We start from the raw sequence: 7,602 nt of genomic DNA on the forward strand, positions 1-7,602 counted from the left end.
CCTGAAAAAAGAATGGATTTTAGATGCACAAAGATTGGAAGAGTCCCCCCCCCAAAAAAAAGAGAAAACCCAACAATTGAGAGAGCAATAGAAAGTCTTTCATGATACTATTAAAGTTCTGGAAGATTGGTTAAGAGCAGGGTTATGTGACCGTCATGCAGTGACTGAAGAACACATGAGGGGAAAAAAACAGGAGTTTGAAAATATTCGACAACAAAATCTTAAACTTATCACTGAACTTATGAATGATAAGAATGCAAAAGAAAACAAATAGAAAAAGAAAAAGAAAACAATAGAAGAAAACAAAAAACTTTCAGAGCAACTGCAAAAGAAAACTGCGAAGAAACAGTATAAAGCTGTAGAGCCTGAGGAAGAAGTTATCCCTGATTCCCCTATATTGACTTTTTTCATTTCCTGGACTTAATCGACTAAGAAGAAAGAAGGAGAACCTACATGTATGATATACAGCACAAATACTGATTTGGAGCAACCTCTATGTACAAATGAATTAGCAAAAAAAATTCTAAAGTCTTCAACTCAACTACAGCAAAACTACTATGAAAGTGAAATTCTTGTAGCAGATACTTGTGATCAAACGTTATTATCTATTACCAATATTCAAGATACCAACAGTATCTTTTTCCTTATAACACTTGGACTTGGTGTCCAAGAAGAATCTAACTCACAAAGTGCTTTGAATCCTCTCAGTAAAGATCTGCACCATCAACAGAAAGTAAAACCAAAGAAACAACTCTTTTTGGAATCCACAAAAAAATAACCAAGATGATTTGAGATTTTCAGATTCCTTTCCAAGAACTACACCAGAAGTTGACTGGGCTGCTTGGGCATTTTCTGTTTGGGAGGCTGTTTCTAATGTGAAAAATGGTTTAGGCTTGAATACAAGCTTGTCCCCTTTTCTTTTAGAGGCTGAGGAAAAGCCCCATCTCAAAACAAATTCTAGAAACATTACTTCTAATTCTAGATCACAGAAAATTAGATCAAAATCTGAAGACTTAATTTTGGTTCTCAACCAAGCACTGTCATTGATTATTCTTTTTCCATTAAGCAAATGCTTGTGAGAAAGAATATAAGTGAATCAATAAGTACACAGATTGAGACTGATAATCCAAAAGATGAAACTACTGAAAAAAAAAAATGATCTTTTTGTGCCATTGAAACCACTGGGAGGCAGAGGAACCAAAAAGAACAAGACTGAAGAAGAAAGTGAACATTGCCCCCAAACTTCTTTTGATTAAGAAAATACTTTTCTTTTCCAGGGGATGTTCATCATTCTGTCAATGGAGAGTCTGTAATGGATAAACCCTTGGATCTATTTGATCGATTTTCAACTATGCACAGACAAGAAAAAAGCCAAGGAAATGAGGTTATTGGTGGTTATGAGCCAACAAAAATGAAAGGCAGGATAGGACATGGAGATTGTGAACTTGCCTCAGTTCTTCAGTTAAATCCTTGTAGACTAACTAAAACACAAGCTCTATGAGATAATCAAGATAAATGATCCTTAGAAAATAGCCAGTGGAGCATAGATCTAGCAGCAGATCTTTGTCAATATAAAATGGATATTACTGTAATAGATATAAAGGATGCTAGTCAATCAAGATTAGGAGGCAAGAGTATGGACATGATTGTACATTGATCAGTGAAACTGTGCTTTTAAAAATCAAGAAGCAGGAGCAGAAGGAAAAGTCCAAAGAGAGAAAGAAAAGTGAATGATAGCTTATCAGAATTGTTTGATTAGACAACATGTAAATAATATGAACCCTATTTGGCAGATAGTTCACTGTGTGAACCAGAAGAAAATCTCCAAGTAGAATATGAAGAATTATCAATTGCTCAAAGAAACTAAACAGTCATGAAGGTATATCTCATAAAGTCAAACAAAAAACATTTGTGGAGCCTTATTTTTAAAATGATGAAAGAAAGACCACATTACAAAATTTCCCTCACATTAAGGTGGTACGAAAAAAAAGAAAGAGAGGAGAAAATTACTTGGACATACATGTAAAGGATGTGAAATTTATTATGCAGATATGCCAAAAGAAAAAAGGGAAAAGAAACTAGCCTCTTGTTCAAAGCACCATTTCCACTATATTCCTTCTAACACACCTAAAATTTCTGGGAAGTTGGGTTTCCTTTAACTTAAACTTGTATGGACAGAGGGCACATTAAGGAAGATCTTGATCCTTGCCCATGTCTCAAAAGGAAGAAGCCTTACAATGCTATGTTTTCTCCAAAAGGCAAAGAACAGAAGACATAGATGTTGAGGAAATTGCAAAAGGTGCCAGAACAAAATTACTCATTATTTATAGTTAAAGTTAAAATAAAAAACTGATTTCTTCCCCTCTATCTTCTATAACTTGATTTATATGTCATTTAAATACAATATAAATTGTATAAATAACAATTAAAATAATTTTAGTACATTTATTGTGCTTATGTATTTTTTCTTGATTTTGTATCTTTGAAACAACGAGGTACTTCTATTTTGCACTGTGTAACTTAAAGGTATGGATTTTACTATGGAGGAGAAAAGAAAGGGAGAAAGAAAAAAGGAAAGCAGACATGGCATATTCAGTTGGGTCTCCAAATTTGCAAATTAATTTAGGGCTGCCCTAAAAACAGAGTCAGGGCATGAGGAAAGGAAGAAAAGAGGGCAAGTCAGAGTTACCCACATCTATGAGCTTCTGCTCTCAGCCAAAGAAAACTCAAATTTCCACTTTTCTTTGCTATTCTGGACTTAGTAAAGTAAAGGGAAACATTCTTTTGTGGGTTCTCCTTATTCTGATAATGGATCACATTTGTTCATGGCTGAGCCTGGTTTTTCCTAAATAGGTCGATGGTTTGGTTTTTTTTTTCTTTAATGTGGTAATTATGTGTAATTAATTTTTAATGTGTGCCTATATATGGTCTTCCTTTCAAACAAATCCCATTTTAGGGTTGTGGCCTATATTTAGAGCTGATTCAGATTTAAATTAATATGGCCTTATGATTTCCCATACCACCTATCCCTAATCATTCCTTCTTTCTTCAATCCTCCCAACTACATCTTCACTACTCAAACACTTAAAATAGTTCATTCATCTTCCTACTGTATTAGGAAGATTAAGAGGAACTCCTACAACTTTTTTCCCCAAAACTCAAAATCATTCCCCATTTTTCTCTTGTTTTCCTCATTTGTTAGATGTAGATTAAATTAAATATTAAGTGCCTATTTAGAGGTTGAACATGGGAGAGTGGCCTTGAAGTCAAGGAGACTTGGCTCTGACATGTATTGGCTATATGGGCAAATCATTTAACCCCCTCAATCATTGTCCTCAAGCATCTTCCTAACTGCTGTAAACTGAAAAGTAGTTGTTAACAAAAGCAACAAGGACCACAGCTTAATTTATGTCATTTATATAATGCTTTAAGGTTTGCAAAATGTTTTACAAAATTGCTTCATTTTTTAATCTCACAAAAACCCTGGGAGATGGGTGCTATAACTATCTTCTTATAGTTGAGAAAACTGAGACAGAGGATAAGTATAAGATTATACAGCGTCTAAGTGTCAGAGACTGGATTCAAAATCAGGTTTTCCTGACTCTATGTATCTACTGTGCAACCAAGCTGCTCCTTTACCAATCTTCACCAAAGAAGAAAATTTCCTCACCAGGATTTCCTTACACTAATTAAATCATAGGTTGGGATAACAAACAAGGAATCAAAAAAGTACTTTCCATTAAATATCATATTAGGTAGGTATGACACAAAGAACAATTCCATTCCATTACTCCCTAAAGTCCACTGAAAGTCAAACTCTGACCTGAAGTTATCTCATTGTATCTCATATGATCTCCTTTATCCTTCTACTTCTGCAAAACTATGTTATTTACCATCCTCCTTCTATATGTCCTCCATGCTTTCTTACCTCTTTATCATGGCTTTTGCTATGCCCTGGATATAAAAGACTCACTGCTGTTGAAATTCACCCATCTCTAATAACCCAATTCAAACAGCTCATTATACATCTTCCCTTAAGCAAGAGAATTCCCCTAGGTATGTCCTGAACCTTTTTCTCTCTCTATCTTTAAGACTAATCTCACCACTAAAATTGCATTACCAATAGTCTGATGGATATATTTACCCTGATGACTCATCAGCATCTAAAAGTCAATGTATCAAAAAAAAATTATAACATTTCTTCCCAAACCTGCCCTTTCTCCAGATTTTCCTGTTTTATTCAGGATATCCTCCTAATCAACTAAGTCTGAGATCTGGAAAGTCATGATTGACTCTTCCTCTTCTCATTCATTTCCTTGTATCTAACCTAGTGTTCAGGCCCCTTTTCCTTCTTACCTGAACTATTATAATAACTTCCTTGTTAATCTTTCTGATTTCAATCTCTTTTACTTTTAGTCTACCACCACACAGCTACCAAAATAATCTTCCAAAAGCATAGGTTTGATCATGTTATTACCCTGCTCAAAAAACCCAGCTTAGTGATTCTGTTTTGGTTTTGGAATAAAATACAAATATCATGATTGGGTATTTGAAACCTGCCATAATATAGTTTCAAGATACCCTGTTCTACACATCTACTTTATAGCCAAATAAGAGGGACAATTGCAGTAGGTATTGCTTGAATTTATGATTCCAGAGTCCATTTCCATGCATTTATGCATTGTCCCCTCACCCTCCATACATAGCACTTCCTCTCTAAGATTCCTGAACTTCCTTCAAGTCAGTTTAGATATCACTGCCCATATAAAGCCTCTCCTGAACTAGTCATTTGTTAGAATTCTCTCCCCTTTGAAATTGTTGTTCAGTCTGTTTTTGATTAAGACCAATGGCTTTGGATGATGTCTTGACTTACCCATGAATTGGATATAAACGAGGCAGAATTGTATAAAGTCTTTCACCTTACTCTCTCTTCTGGAATCATCAAAATCCAGTGGCAGGACAAAAATCAAGATGATTGACAATGATCTCAGATGCAGTGGATCTGATTCAGATTTAAATTAATATGGCCTTATGATTTCCCATACCACCTATGGTGAAAGTTAGGTGACAGGTGGACACCAAAGATGAATAAGCATCCCTGAAAAAAGCCCTCATCCTAGAGGTGCTGGTCTCTGAATACTCCATACACATCTTTTCAAATTACCTCTTATTTATATGTAGTACCTCCTTATTAGAAAGTAAGATCATTGAAGCTGTAGATGATTTCCTTTTGTCTTAATATCTCCAACAACAGACATAGTGCCTTACACATAGCAGGTCCTTCAGAAATGTTTTTTGAATTAAATACATCATTTCTCCATGAATCCTTGCTTCATCCTTCAATTGGTTAGCTGTTCATCTGTGTCTGACTCTTCATAATTCTATGGCCTACAGCACATTAATATTATCCTTGAGGTTTTCCTGGGAAAAATACTGGAGTGATTTGCCACTTCCTTCTCCAGTGGGTCACACAGTGATTTGTCTTGGTTCTAGATTTGAATTTCTAGAGAACACAGTGAGGCTGAACATTTTGTGTAGTTCTGCCTCACTTAAGTCCAATTTACATGCAGGACAAGACATTATCTTCATGTCATTGGTCTTTTTTAAGAAGAAAGAATGGGGGGTAGCTAGTTGGTGTAGTGGATAGAGCATCAACTCTTAAGTCAGGAGGACCTGAGTTCAAATCTGACCTCAGATACTTAACACTTCCTACATGTGTGACCCTGGGCAAGTCATTTAATCCCAATTGCCTCAGCAAAAAAAAAAAAAAAAAAAAAGGAGGAGGAAGGAAGGAAGGAAGGAAGGAAGGAAGGAAGGAAGGAAGGAAGGAAGGAAGAACAACAACATGAACATAGTTATTAGTGTCTTAAAGTAAATTTGAACTTGGGTCTCCCCAACTCCAAGCTGAGCCACTTAATTGTATCTGATTCCTTCAGGTACCCATCACACAATCCTTAATTTTTCTCTTTTTCATATACTTGGCATGTGTAGTCTAAGGACAAAGATCAACATAAATAATATAAACTACCATTTAAGGGGGCACCCAAGCCCACCATCTCTTCATTTAACTGCCTGGCTATACACCTCTAGACATCTCTAACATTGCCCTATCCATGGTATTTTCCCCTCCTACTTTTTCAGCTTCCTTTTATATGTTGTCTTCTTTCATTAAATTGCAGGATCCTTGAAGACAGGGATTATTTTTTTCTATTTTTATTCCTTGTGTTTAGCACAGTGTCTGGCACATAAATGGCATTTAATAAATGTTTGTTGATTGATTATTAACTATTTCTATTGTTATTATCTGCATATATCATGCACTTTCTTATTCTGATGGGGGATAGAAAAAGTATCTTATCTAAATTTTGAATAAAGAATAAACTTTTTTGAATATTTCCACTCCTTAAAAAGTTATAAATTTTCTTTGAAAAATTTACTCATGGACAAGAGATGATCAGACACTACCTTGATTCTTGTTGCCCTATTGATCAGGTCTTTGTAAACAGACCCGTAGTTAATAAATGTATTTTGTATTGAAAATTATAGTATAACTTCTTGAAAGAGTGTTACTTCTGACTTACCTTTAATAGGGAATGGGACTAAGCAATTGTTCTTATCCTGGTGATAACTTATATTGATCTATCCATATATCTTTTTCAACTAAAATCATACATTTAGAAAATATTTGGCAAAAGGTTGGTCTTCAACCTATGAGCAGTGAGTAAAAAACCATTTTAATCTTCAGGAAATTAAGCCTTTGACCTTGACCTTGGTCTCATAAGAATCCCTTTTTAACTAGACTCAATGATATACACTTAAAACCTGTTAAAGCAATGAGTCATTCCATGACCTCACCTTTTGATGATTCAGTATTCTTATGTATAAATGAGGTAAAAGGGTAAACTACTGCCCAAACAAGCTCTTCATGGTTAGAAGGCAGTTCCCCCCCCCAAAAAAAAAAGGGAGGGAGTATCTTCTCCCTTGGGGATCTGTTTGTTTGTAATAACTTCCCATATGCTATCCTAGACTCCTCCTTCCACCTTTCTTCCCTCCCACCTTCCTTCCTCCTTCTTTCCTTCCCTTTTCCTCTTCCTCCCCCCTTCTCTTCCACCCCCTCCTCCCCCCTTCTCTCTGTTTCTGACTCTCTCTGTCTCTCTCTCTCTCTCTCTCTCTCTCTCTCTCTCTCTCTCTCTGTCTCTCTGTCTTTCCCTCCCCTCCCCCTAACTAATCTAATCTACTCACTGAAATTCAGATTACTTCAAGTTTAAATACCTTAGAATCTGGCATTCAAAGCCTTATCTTTTCTCCTCTTTCTTACAAAAGAAGTCTCTGCACTTCAGTTGTTCCCATGTTCTTAAATTATGCTTTACACATTTTTGTTGTTCTGCCTCTGATTCTGACCTGATTCCTACTCAATTCAAGAAATGTTTCTTAAACACCTACTATGAAGAAGGCATGGTACCATCTACAAAAATACAAATAATGAAAGGCCTTCCTCCTAATAGGTTAGGGAACAGAAGACTCAATGATGATTTTCGCTTTTGTCAAGTTGATGTTGAGAAACTGCTGAGATTGTTCTACAGAAATGTCCAGCAAACAGAA

General features: G+C 35.6%; 1 pseudogene; it reads left to right on the forward strand.

Annotated features, from left to right (window-relative positions):
- The first annotated feature begins 1,312 nt into the window (after nt 1-1,312).
- Nucleotides 1,313-2,278, forward strand: LOC127544238 (DNA endonuclease RBBP8-like; annotated as a pseudogene).
- The last annotated feature ends 5,324 nt before the right edge of the window (nt 2,279-7,602 follow it).

This window comes from Antechinus flavipes, chromosome 1 (assembly GCF_016432865.1).
Source record: "Antechinus flavipes isolate AdamAnt ecotype Samford, QLD, Australia chromosome 1, AdamAnt_v2, whole genome shotgun sequence".
Taxonomy (NCBI): domain Eukaryota; kingdom Metazoa; phylum Chordata; class Mammalia; order Dasyuromorphia; family Dasyuridae; genus Antechinus; species Antechinus flavipes.